Below are 15,000 nucleotides of genomic sequence, written 5' to 3' on the forward strand. Positions count from 1 at the left end.
AAATTCCAACTTCTTGCCTAATGCGAGCTCGGAGCAATCTCTTATGTCTTACACTATTTCAGTATTATGTGTCAAAAGTGAAACAATAACATCTCTATTGTAATGTGAGATATTTTCAGTTTTAATAGTTTCACTATTAATACCTTCAATATGTAGATAATATATACGTAGTGAGGAGAGCTCGGTGACAGGGTGTATTGTCGTCGTGAAGAATCTGTTTCTTCGTGCTCCACAGATCCGGTCTATTTTGTCGAGTGTCCTTCCTCAGACGCTTCAAAGCGTCGCAGTAGAACTCTCAATTGACTGTCTGGATCTGGTGGATGGCACAATACTGCGGATGTCAAAAAAAAAAAAAAAGAAAACGATGAGCATGCTCTTGATAGATCTGCGTCTCTGCCGTGCCTTCTCGGTGACTGGAGATGAAGGGCTCTTCTATAGTGAGGACTGCTGCTTCGTCCCAGGGTCGTACCCGTAGACCCAACTCTCGTAACAGGTGAGGATCTTCGACATGAAGGATAGGTCATCAGCGGCACGCTGACGGAGATCTTGACAGACTTCGATGCGATGTTCTTTCGACTCAGTGGTCAGCAGGCGACGGACAAACTTGGCAGAGACACGCTGCATGTTCAACACAGACGTTAGGATTGCCTGCACGAACCCATCCAACAGAGCAACAACATCAGCTATGTCGTTGATTGTCATCCGACGATCTCCATGTACAAGCTGATGAATTCTCTCTCCAGGGGTGGCGCTCGTGGCAGATCTTTTAGATCGCATATCGTCTTCCAGGTACATTCTTTCGCTTTTGAAGCGTCCGTGCCACTCGAAGCATTGCATACGATCCACTGCATCGTTGCCGTAAGCTTGCCGAAACATGCTCAATGTCTCTGTAGCAGACTTCCCAAGTTTAACACAAAATTTCACGTTGTCTGTTTGTTCCAACTTCTGGTCCATGGCAAAATCGTAGACTACAGCAAACACGTGGTCACAATAACATAAATTTCCCAACTTGCGAAGTAACCACAGCGATGTCACTCTGCACACTGACTCATGGAGGTCACTGCTAGCTTTCACTGCGCATGCAACCGTCTGCTGCCATCTGTTGACGCACTACAGAACTAGTCCGAGAACTCTCTGATACCACCTCGTACATGCACATGCTACTAAAATTATTGTTATTATTGCTTTTAATCAACGTTAAGGTGGTGACCTAGAAGAGTTACTAGCAAACCAGGCAAAATGCTTAGTGATATTTCGCCCGTTTTTTCGTTCTTAGTTGAAATCTCGCGAAGATTGACTTTGTCTTTTACATTTCAGGGTCGATAAAATAGATATCAGCCAAACTCTGGGGATGAAGTAATCCACTTACACTCGCTTCCGAAAATGTTGGCCTTCAACCAAACTTTGAAATAAATATTATTATCAACATCAGGACGGCAAGATGGCAGAATCGTTAGCACGCTGGAGAAAATGTTTAGCAGGATTTTTATCCGCTTTTCATTTCCGAGATTAAAATCCACCGAGATCGACTGTGACTTCACCATTTTGGGGTCAATAAAATAACTACAGGCCAGGCACTGATATTGATGTAATCAACTAGATCCTTCCCCCTAAATTTCAAACCTTTTGCCTATAGTAGAAAGGAATATTGATTATAAACATTATTCTATCAACTTTATTACTACTACATTCAATGAACACTTTCTTCCATCCGCAATGCTTCTGTCATCCGTATAACGTCGCATATATTTTTTACCCAGTCACAATTATCTAAAGATTAGGCTGCACTGACCCTGCTTAAATAAAATACTTACACACGTACTCACACTCATAATTATGCATACAAGCATACATACACACAGACATATATATATATATATATATATATATATATATATATATATATATATATATATATATATATATATATATATATATATATATATGTATATATATATATATATATATATATATATATATATATATATATATATATATATCGAGAGAGAGAGTTAGAAAACAGAGACATTTAATGGTCATTAATAAATTAATTTGTCTCCATTAGATCTCCGTATTCTAACTCAATAAAAATGTTTGATATCGTACGGTATTCTATATAATATTATTCATTGAAGAATTATCTCTTCAAAATTTAATATATTAAACCAATGAATTTTGGATAAAATATCCCTATTAGAGGTTTAAATATCCTCATTGTGACTGTATATATATATATATATATATATATATATATATATATATATATATATATATATACATACATGTGTGTGTGTGTATACATATATACTTGTGTGCATATATACAGTATATACCTATATATACATGCATGTATGCATATATAAACTTATGTTTATACAAACGCACACACACTCACAGACAAACACACACAAACACATTTATATATATATTATGTTGGTAGGTAGGGTAGATGTCCAGCTGTTTCTTTTTGAAGCAAATTTGCTTGTTCTATTTACTACAGTCGAATATGTAGTTTCTGTCGTTATTGTTCACCATTATTACGTAATGGTGAATAAATGATACCAATTAATTTTCAAAAATCCTGTTTCGTTATGCGCGCGCACACACACACACACACACACACACACACACACACACACACACACACACTCACACACGTTCAGGGAAAAGTATGATAATCATATGACTCAGTTTATAATATCTACACCCTGTGCATGTTTTACCATTGTGGGCAATTGAATCCTGTGCAACGGGTGCGCATTTGGACGCAGATCTACAAGTGTTCGTCAATGGAACACTTTATTATGTTATGTCTCCAGTAGAAGTCATATATCTAACTGTAGACATAAGAAATACTATATGCATGTATACATATATATGCTAACATATGTAGAGAGAGAGAGAGAGAGAAAGAGAGAGAGAGACAGACAGACAGACAGACAGACAGACAGACAGACAGACAGAGACACAGACGGGAAAACACTTGGTAAGACAATAGACAGACGTGTTCTTATCTGACTAGTAAGTAACTAACGAGCTATCTAACTATATAGAGAGATAAACAAACACATATATATCAAGTACCGATTATTGTAATTCCTGATTTATTGAAAGTATCGGCGCCCATAGAGTATGCACCGTAATTATCAAAGAGCAGCTAAGACCAGCTCCACTTGAGAAGGGAGAAATAACTTCATGAATCAATAACTAACATTCTACTACACACAGATACATACATACATACAAACATACAAAAACACACATATATGAGGTGGTATCAAAAGATTCCAGGACTGGTTATGTTTAATTTTTAAAAAATTACTTATGGACTTAAGTTTTACCATCATCTGCTTCGAAATAGTCACCTTGCGCAGCAGTACACCCTTATATTGTGCGAATATAAGGGGACGGTCAAGGAGACGTTTTTCTGGCTCTACAGACGTCATCAGCTGTCCATTATCACTGGGTCTCATGCAATCGATTTCTTATAGATTATAGAGAGAGTAATGAAAAAGAAAGACAGAAAGAAAGAAAGAGAGGAAAGGAAGAATGGACGCAAGGACATGAAAGTGAAAAGAGACATCACTGGGATATGAATTTAGAGCGCATGATGATGATGGTGTGTTATGAATATATATAAATAGACATGTATATATGTATATATATATGGGAGAATGTACGAAAAAAACAACAACAGACGAGGACAGGTGGTGTAAACAACAAAAGGATGTAGTAGTTTGACGTTCGGGAATACAGAAAGTCTTCAACGTTTCGAGCTACGCTCTTCAACAGAAAGAATGCGGAGAAAACAAGTAGAAAAACACGGAGAAAAAAAATTGAATGGTGTTTGCTCAGATGTATGTATGTATATACATATATATATATATATATTTATATGTATATATATATATATGTATATGTATATGTATATAAATATATATATATAGAGAGAGAGAGGGGGAGGAGGGGGGAGAGAGAGAGAGAAAGAAAGAAAGAAAGAAAGAAAGAGAGAAGAGAATAGAGAGATGTTGAATTCAAAGAAATTCTGTTAAAAAGGGAAATTTGTATAAAATGTATTTATGAATATATATATAGATAGATAGATAGATAGATAGATGTAGATATAGATATATGTACAGAGAGAGAGAGAGTGAGAGAGAGAGAGAGAGAGAGAGAGAAAGAGAGACAGACAGAGACTGACAATCAGACAGACACAAGCGCACATACGCACATTTGATTGATGAAAACGGTGGTGATCATGATGAATTATTAAAATATATTTTGACATCTTCACATAAACAGAAACGTGGTTTCTTCTTATGTAGAACATTTCTTACCTAAAGATTAATGTCTAGGTTAGAGAAATAACGATTTCTGACATAGGAACAATGCCATAAAATGTGGGTTGTGAGGTAGGTTAGTCGACTTAAAGCAACGACCTCGAGTACTTAACTAGTTCTATATTTTATCAAAAGAGCGAACGGCGAAATCAGAATTGGAAATTAGGACGTAAACGAAGCGGGAAATACTGGTATGGCTGTCTGGTTAAAATGCTCGCATTGCACTTGGATTCGGACGCAGTCGCACTGTACAGAACAAATGTCTTCGACGAATAGCTTCGAGTAAGTTGTTTAACTAGTCACAAGTTGATGCCGGCGAACGAAACTCTCGGATTTTGAGTCACCATGTAGCTTCCGCTATTATTAAGAAAAATAAACATATGCTTATTATTGTGAATTCTAGTTGTCCTGCTTGCATCACAATACACACACACACACACACACACACACACACACACATACGCACACATGCGCGCGCGCACATCCCACGCCTACATACCTGACCCATACCACCACACCTCCACTCCACCCCAAACCCACACCTAACCCTCACATCCCCACAACCTACAATCCCACTCCACCCCACCACTACACCACATCACACCACCCCGCACCACATCACACACACTCTCCACTTCCCAGTACCCACACCACATACCATCATCCACACACCTACACCTCAAAGTCATTAGGCCCTATCCACACACATACACACTTACACACGCACGCATACACACATGCACACACATCTACGTTTTGGGATCACCAGTACTTTATTATTTCCCCTTCTTTCTAGCTCTCCTGTCAAACTACCTTTTTTTCCAAACAGTCGCCTTGATTGACAGCTAAATCCACGAGTTTTGTTTTATTTTTATTCTCTCTCTCTCTCTCTCTCTCTCTCTCTCTCTCTCTCTCTCTCTCTCTGTTTATTTCCTTTTGTTCCTTTCTGTTAAAGAGCGTAGACTCGAAACGTAGAAGAGTTTCTCACCTTCTCGAAAGTCGAACTAATTACACCTGCTTGTTGTTTATACACCTGTCTTCGTATTTAACAATCGTTCCCCAAATATACACCAGAAACCCTTCCTCTTTAATCTATTGGTGAACTACTAACACGCATATGACATCAGTGTCTTCTTGCCACACATATCAGCGAAATGTATATTTTATAGCACTGAACTGCTTTATGTGACCTGAAGAGGAGGTTTCTTCTGCACTATGGGGTGCATTCGATTCCATTAAATCTTTCCCCCACCTACTAAGGAGCAGTGCAAAAGTAAGCCGAAACGATTGTCGTACTAAATAAAGCTTACAGTACACTCTGTCTTCCGTATTAATCATTTAGAACAGGGGATTTCAAACTGGGGTCCGCGGACCACAGGGGGTTCGCAAGGACATGACAGGGGGTCCGTAGACAGCAAATACTTTTTATGAGCAATTTGATTTTATATATGTTTTTTAATCGAAATCTTTTAATTGACAATAAACCTATTTGTTAAATACTGTTAAATAAATAAATGTAAAAATATATGTTATTTAAATCGAATACACACACACACATAAAAGAGGTGAGGACCGAAATCTTTCAAAAGGGATGTCAAACATCCAAGTCCGCCGGTAGAGTTCAAGTAAAGAATATATATATACAAAATATATCTCTTTTACTTGTTTCAGTCATTTGACTGCGACCATACTGGAGCACCGCCTTTAGTCAAGCAAATCGACCCCAGGACTTATTCTTTGGATGCCTAGTACTTATTCTATCGGACTCTTTTTCCGAACCGCTAATTTATAGGGACGTAAACACAGCAGCATCGGTTGTCAAGCGATGTTGGGGGAACAAACACAGAAACACAAACACACACACACACACACACACATATATATATATATATATATATATATATATATATATATACGACGAGCTTCTTTCAGTTTCCGTCTACCAAATCCACTCACAAGGCTTTGATCTGCCCAAGGTTATAGTAGAAGACACCTGCCCAAGGGGCTACGCAGTGGGAATGAACCCGGAACCATGTGGTTGGTTAGCAAGCTACTTACCACACAGCCACTCCCGCGCCTATATATTCAGTATTTTCAAAAACAATAAATGAAGCATAAGGAGAGGAAAAATTGTAGGTGTAGATGATTTTTAATTCATAATCCAGGTTGGTACAGAACCAATATACATTCTACAAATTATTTCAGAGTCTAATTAATTCCAAAGACAAAAACGAAATACTCTTCAAGTAATGAATATCAGATTCTACGTCAGAAATTACGTACTGATATCAATAATGACGATCAATAAAAATATATACAAAGACCTTTCCGTTTTTATTTTTGGAATTAATTAGACTCCGACACAATTTGTAGAATATATATTGGTTCTGTACCAACCTGGATTATGAATTAAAGTTCGTCTACACCTACAATATTTTCTTTCTTTATACTTAATTTATATATATATATATGTGTGTGTGTGTGTGTGTGTGTGTGTGTGTGTGTGTGTGTGTGTGTGTGTGTGTGTGTAAACAAATCCACGAACAAAACAACCGGAGAAACAACATAAGTCAACTGGACGTTCACAGTGAACATATTAGATAAACGCTCATTGGATGTTTTCGATGGAAAATGAGGGGCAGAAATGACGTTTCGAGCATGGCTCTTCGTCGAATAAAAGAACAGATCCAGAGGAGAGTAAAAGGAAGAAAGAAGATATAGTCCGGAGAAAACCACGATTTATTACCATGCCGCAGGTAATAAATTCATTTAGTTCGTGTTAATTATGCTTTCATGATTTGGATATTTTTGTGTTTACGTTAGAGTTTGGGTGCTTTAGTAAATGTTATATTATTCATATGTCTTCGGTGAAAACGGTCGCTGAAATATATTTTCTAGAAACTGGGGCGTTTTGAAATAGAAGCATCGAACTTGAAATGCAAATTATCTTCACTCAAACTTCGACCGGTGAAACTCTACAGACCAGCATCCATTTTATTTCATATGAGAAGTTAATAGCGCTTAAATTAAATTCATATTAATGTTTATAATTTATTCATAAAGTAAATCTTCTATTCATATTGTGTCTTATTAAATTATCAGTGTATTACGTTGTTCATTAGGAATATCTATATAGCTAATATAACAACCTGACATCACTGTGTGTGTCTGAATGTTTTTGCTTTGTATCTGTGCACGTATGTGCGAGTGTATATGAGTGTACGCGTGTTAGTGTACGGTGTTTATGTATATGTCTAAATACTGGCGTATGTACATAAACATGTCAATATACGTAGATATTATGTGAGATATTTATAATCATGTCGTCACTGCAGTTGGCCTTTATATTACTAGCAAGCTATGTTCGTATATGTTTCACTCAATTGACATAAACTATAGTTTTTATGAATATTTGTTGCACACTTTTAGTCATAAACACCTCGCTATGGTGTACACTATGGTATATTATTTTTATAAGTGGATATCCTCGTCGCCACTTTTATATCGTTCTATAAGCTGGATATACAGATTTCACGAATCGGTGATAGACACAACTGTCTTCATACGACGCACTTCAAACTACTCCACTCAACACTCCAATAAATACAAACTCTACGACTCCTGTGTCTCAACCAACACGCTACTCTTTATCAGAGTTCGGCTAGTTCATTCTGCCAATCCCACAGTGGTGTCCATGACTCTCACCACATCTCCTCCTTTGAGATTTGACTTCCTTTATAAGATTAATTTCCTAGGGAAGTTTAATGTTTTTTCACGGTAAAAATGATCGCTTGAGCTTGTTTTTCGATTTGACTATAATGTTTTTCTGCTGTTATTAGAGAACGTGAGACATGAACCACCGCCTTCATGTTACCATCTTTATATTTATGCAGCATTATTGTTACTACACCGTACTCAGAAGCGCCTGAAGCTATAACAATTTCCGCTGCAGGATCGAAGTAAGCTAACGACAAATTAGATATTAATATTTTTTTTAATTTCGTCAAACGCCTTTTGACAATTTTCTGACCAATTCCATTTCCTATCCTTTTTCAGCAAATTATTCAGTGGAGCTCTAACCTTATGCATATTTCGGATATAATTTTGGTAATAATTTGCCAGTCCTAGAAATGCTTGTAATGTCGCTATATTAATCAGGGGAGGCATATTTTTTATTATGCCTGCCCTCGATGGGTCAGGTCGTCGTCCATTTGTCAATGATTTTGTCCCAAATATCTTATTTACAGTAAGAAAAATTCACACTTTTCTTCTCTTCAGGTAAAGCTATATTCCTTAATTTTTTCAAATACGAATTTTACGTGCTCGACGAGATGACCATGGAATTGCAAATTCACAGTTCGATAACATTGCGTCCATAATTTGTTGAAAATCGCTGATGTGACTTTTAACTCGAAAGATAACCTCTTGTACTTTATGTATGTTGACTGTTAAGTATTTCGAGTAATTATTGTCTACTCTAATTTGTAGGTACGTGTCAGAGAGATCCAACTTAAAAAGTGTCTTTCCACTGTTTAACTTCGCATAAATATCCCCCAGAGTAGATAGCGAGTAATTGCACGTTTTAAGATATTAGTTTAAACCAGTGGAGAAATCAGCGCACACTCTGATTTTATTTGATTTTATTCTAACTATACCCAGTTGGTGCTGCCCATTTAAAATATTCCCCTTTTTTATACTCCAGTTTTTTCTAGGCTCCCTAGTTTTTCATTGACTTGCTTCAGCACTGGGAAGGGTACCATTCATTTTGGTTTAAACACTGGTATGGCGTTTTATTTTATTTGAAAACGCACCTTTGTCTTGGTACACAGACCTAATTTATCGGACAGAACTTCAGGAAAATTTTTTTTTTACTTTTTCTTTCGATTCGTCTGAGGACTTGTTTTTATTGTAGTTTGCGATGGACAAAACCTCTCTGAAACATTATGATTTTTTTTTCCTTTCCATACAATTTACTTCATTTTCGACTAAATTTTTCCTTTAGGTTCTTACTCTGTTGTATATCATGAAAGGGGTCACTGTATTTAGGCCGCAACTTCCACTTCAGTTCAACAGATCCACCTGCTTGATGAGTGTCTTAACGGATTGCGCTCTGTTGCACCTGCGCTTCATCTATGATTCACTGGTAACAGCTAGAGGGGTATTCATAGGTAATTAAACGAAGCTATTAATATTTTCCCTTCATATCTTCTACCGAACTAAGAGGAGGTGTAGGAGGAGAGAGAAAAACGTTTGTTTAAACTTGTGACAACGGATCAAGTTCGAATATGAAATATTGTTCCTTGAAAATGTGGGTTTAGGGTGCGCGACAATTCTACACACTTTTAAGTGAATAATGGAATTGCTTATAGTGTTCAGTAACCGCTGTCTTATCGCCTCATCTTTTCTTTTCACGTCATTTTCGCCTTCACTCGCTTCTTCTCAGTCATTCCCCCTTCTTTCTACATCTATCGCTCTGTCTCTCTCTCCTACGACTTCCTGTTTGCGTAAAATGTTCCCGTGGCCGTGTTTCTTATTAGTTGTAAACAGTTTTTCTTAGAGGATATAAAACTCTGCTTTCTCAATAATTTCTCTCTTGTCAACATTTCTCTAAAAACACTGTCTGAAACGTTGGCTTTTCCACTTCCCACGTCCACTGTGTGTGTGTGTAGATGTAGGTTTGTATACGAATGCAAGTATATATATATAAATTATCATAAAAGTTGTTCACTCATGACATAGGAAGACCACACCCGCAGTTGGCTCCAGTTGGTTTCGCGCCCGTGGTTTCTATGCTCGTTGCTGTGCCCTCCAACTCAAATGAGCTTCGGATAGTCGCCTCTCCGGTGATTGTGGAAACTAAAATTTTAGATCCAATAGAATTTTCACATCACTTCCCAGACCCTCTGAAACCTATTGTCATGATCCAGAGGCTGTGCAACGATGTCTCACACTCAGCAAGATATCTAGTGCCAATATGAGTCGCAGACTCAGGATGTGCAGACATCATGGGTCTCAAGTGCAAGCAAGAGATCCCCGAAACGTTCATTGTCATTCCCTACATATCTGATTTTATATCAGAGAAACCATTTCCTGGAGACATGTTTTAACAAAAGCTGAGGGATGCCTCACGCCCAGTGCTCTCCCGGAACATCAGCTACCAACCCTGAATTTCCGAGAGCCCGTGCCATTGCTAGATAGTCTTTAAATTTAGGTTCAATTCGGTCAACTGTTCTTTTGACAGGTTTTGTTTTTAATCCTGCTCGGTTTCTACCAACTCTTCTTATCAGGCTAGCCTAGTGGAAGTGCTAGTTTAGTCACCGACCCGTCCATGCAATAGGTTGTACAGGATTTCATATTACCAGTAGAATTCTTGAAATACCTCACAAGTGTCGTGACATACTTACATACAGAGAATCTCACACAAACAGGCGTATGCTATTGGCGAATTTTTTGAGTAGATGTTACTCGAAATCCAATATTTCAAGAGAAGGAAAGAAGTTTAGCTTTTTCCTTCGGTTTTAGTATTCTTGTATGTCATAAAACAGAAATTTTGATTCTGAAAGCTTCATTTCCCCCTTTAAATTACCGTTTTAAAACATTTTTTTTACTAAATAACGTACTCTTTTTCTTGCATACAAGGCATGGGGCTTCCGGACACAGCTCGTCCAAAGTTCTGCTTTCGCATACACACACTCATATGTATATAAAATCTACTGTGTGATCGACTCTTCTGGTGTAATATTATAAGGATAGCGGATGACACTACGGATCACAGAGCAAGTATTGAACCAAAACAAATCACTGATCCGAAAATATTTGACGAAACAAGTCTGAAAGCTCCGCCAGGTAAAAATATAAAAGCACAGATTTGCTTCGTTATCAATCTACAAGCAGCCCAGTGTCACTGACCAGCATTGTAATCTATTCTATTTCAAGAAGTTAATAGAGCTTAAATTAATTTCATATTAATGTTTATTATTTATTCATAAAGTAAACATATGTATTAGTATTGTGTCTTATCAAATTATAGCTGCACTACGTGTTTATTAGAAGTATAGCTGTTAACAATGTGACAAGTCTGTGTGTGTATAAGCGAGTGTGTGTGTGTGTGTATGTACGTACGGATTTGTTCATATCTATGAATATTTGCCTGTGTTTATACCTATATATGTGTGAGTGTGTGTGTGCGCGTGTGTTTGTGTGTATATGTATTTGTATGTGTGTGTGTGTTTGTGTGTACGTGTGTATCCGTATGGTACCATTGAGCAAGGTATTCTTCATTAAGTCTATAGAATAATTAAGCTGACGCCGTTGCATTTTCTATATGCAGAGTCAAGCTTATTACTCATTGTGCTAAAAGGATATCGGTGTAAGATGTTTTATAGACTCATACACACTCATCCCACGTACACGCACGCACGCACACACACACACACACACACACACACACACACACACACACACACATACACACACACATACACACACACACACCTGCTGGAGATGGCCATTGGTTCAAATAGCAGCGGCGGCGATAGTAGTCTTCTCGATTCCAGCAGCCGGAGTTTAGCTGAGAACAAGGATGAGATAACTAACAATTCTGAGCAGTAGCTAACCTGATTGACGGACCATTACGAACACAAGCTATCTTGCTTTCGTCTAAGAATTCTTGAGGAGGAAAATAAAATCAAGCAAAACAGCACAAAAGAAAACAACAAAAATCGAAAACCTATTACATACTAAAATTTTTAATAACATCAAAGTTAGACTATATAAAGTTTTGTCAATCTTTGCTGCATTCTTTTTACATTCTGAGTTTCGTTTGGCAGAATCGTTAACAGGCCAGACAAAATACTCAGCGGCTTTTCGTCTGTCTCTTCGTTCTGTGTTCAATTTTTGCGGATTCCACTTTGCCTTTTATCCTTTTGGGATCCAAGGATCAAGGTGTAGCAACTGTCCGTAGATGATATGAAAATAAACTTTGAGGAACAAAAGTGGTTTATTGACGTAGAAGTTTGTATGTTTCCCATGCGAAGTTCGATAAGCTGAAAAACATCATTCTATATTTCACGGTTAGGAGCTGGGATTGCTATCACGCATTTTTGATCAAATCTCCTGAGAGTTAAAAAGAAAATTTGGGATAAGTCAACAAGCGCCTTCTCAATACTTTTTAATGAGAAATGCTATATCAATCTACCAGAGATGCAGCCCTGTCCTTTATTATAGTTTAAAAAATCTGTAAATTTTTTATATTAAAATAACAATTTTAAATCTCTCTTTAAACTTCTGGACGCTCTGATAATATAACGAGAAACTTTGCTATGACAAAGAAGTCGTCATCACACCACAATGATTCCTACTGGGTCCTTCTATTTGTCTTCTCTTTGGGGAAAGGAACTGAGATATTCGAAAGCACATACACTTCACAGCTTACATTCTATAGCTTCGGATTGTATAGAAATGACGGCATACCATTTTTATACAGAATAAAACAATGCTCTTGATATATGTTTTAAAATATCTGATAGGAATATTCAAGTAATCCGTTTCGAATATCTCATTAGTAATCATCTCTTTTGAGACATCGCATTAAATATAACAATTGGCAAACAATCTCTACGGAAAGCTTACGTGGAAATCATACACACACACACATACACACACACACACACACACACATATTCGTCCAACCATTAAGAATTTCGCAGATGGTATAGTTAAAAGGGTTTCTGGTCTATACTCTGATAGGGACATTTTAAGTAGAACCGTTTTGTACTGTACAAGCAGAAATAGGCTTTACGAAGGAAAGCCTCATACAATAAAGGACTTACATAGGAAAGCGTCATACAATAACGGACTCACGGTCAAAATCATTCAAGCCTTTCTTAAGACCTAATTTTTCCCAGACTACATTATATAATGTCATTCTTTTTGTATTAAGCCGACAGTTGTGATATGGCTCCTATTTCTAGCAAGTCAAGCAACCACATCGAGGTTTTCTCACTTAATCGTTCGAAAGTATAAAAGTTAAGTTCTTTCCTGAATTTACGTTTCATCCAATCATCTTTTCTATATTGTTACTCAATATTTTAACAGCAGAAACGACAGTTGATAAGTCTTTGATCGAAAATGATTGGGGCTGGAACTATTTCAGAATTCAAATATTTTCGGATTTTTTAATTATTGAATATTTGCTTCTATAAAATGGTAAAGCTTGGAAGTGGACCACGTGTGGAAATGTTATCCATTCACGTTTACTTATACAATTTATACAGATACTGCGAAGCCGGTTTTTATGGAAATTTGGCAGTTGTTCAGCTTTATTTTTTAAATAATTTCCCCCTGGAAACATTTCATTGTTCATCAAAACAAATTTGCCTATAACACATTCGCCTAACCCAGAGAGGGCGATATTACTTCCAGTAACAACGATTCAACGAGTGGGTCACAACAGCTGTTTATTTTGCAAGTAACCTTAAAAGAGCTTACCGAAATTTTTCATGTACGATGTTTCTCTCACTCGAAAAAGAAATCGGATTTTGAAGGTTTTCAGACTTAGAACTATCTAACGCAATCATGTCTTTTACTTAATAAAGAGATGAGAAACCTTATATTGAACCTCTAAATGTTATCTCACTATTTTAATTATTAAACCTTCTGCTTAGTATTATTCTATTCATTATATACATTTAATTCAGCCTTTGTGAATGTTTGTGAATTTATAGCCAACGTTCTCCTATTGATGTTAGCGTTGTGTTAGAGGGCTGTATTTAAGTGTGACGCTTTCCATAGTTGGAAACTTTTATTTCTAGATATTTGATCAAACGTTCAGATTTTACCTCCTTTTACTTTCTGATATAAATGTTGCGGATTAACGTCAAGATTGTAATTTCAGATGGTTTCTTAAACTGTTCGTATTTATACAGACAGCTTTTACTATCTGATGGTACTTAGAGAATTCGGAAAAGTTTTCTTCGAAGTAAAGGTTTTGATTAATTCTATGTTTATATATCCCTAGTAGTCTACGTTGTATTGTATATATATATGTGTGTGTGTGTGTGTGTGTGTGTGTGTGTGTGTGTGTGTGTGTGTGTCTGTGTCTGTGGCTGTATATATATATCGCGAAAGGACTGGCTGGAGGCTCAACCTCTTGAGTTCTTTTACAGGGCTTAGAAAAACTGAAGGACCCTTGAATTAAGTGTATGAATCTGAGAGGGGGATATGCTGAATAAAATCATAATTAACTGACCCCCTATATTTGCTTTTACCCAAAGCTAAGGACTTTTCAGTACCCACTCATATGTGTGTGTGTGTGTGTGTGTGTGTGTGTGTGTGTGTGTGTGTGTGTGTGTGTGTGTGTGTGTGTACGTGCGTGTGTGTCTATTTCTGTAGTGGCGGGGGTGAGGTGAGTGAGTAAATGTGTCGGTAAATTCGGTAGTTTGTTTACATATTTGTCTCACTCGTCTATGAGAGTTTCTGTAGAGTTCTGGTGTCTTGAAAATCGACTAATACAGCAGGAGTTTGAATAAAGGTAAGTATTTCTGTCAGCCAATCTTATTTATTTCGCGGTCTACCTATATACATACATATATGTGTGTGTATGTGTGCGTGTGTGTGTTTGTGTGTTTGCTTGTTTGTGTGTGTGCATATGTATTCAGAG

The sequence above is a fragment of the Octopus bimaculoides genome, chromosome 10 (assembly GCF_046866305.1).
Source record: "Octopus bimaculoides isolate indiv1 chromosome 10, ASM4686630v1, whole genome shotgun sequence".
In the NCBI taxonomy this organism is placed as follows: domain Eukaryota; kingdom Metazoa; phylum Mollusca; class Cephalopoda; order Octopoda; family Octopodidae; genus Octopus; species Octopus bimaculoides.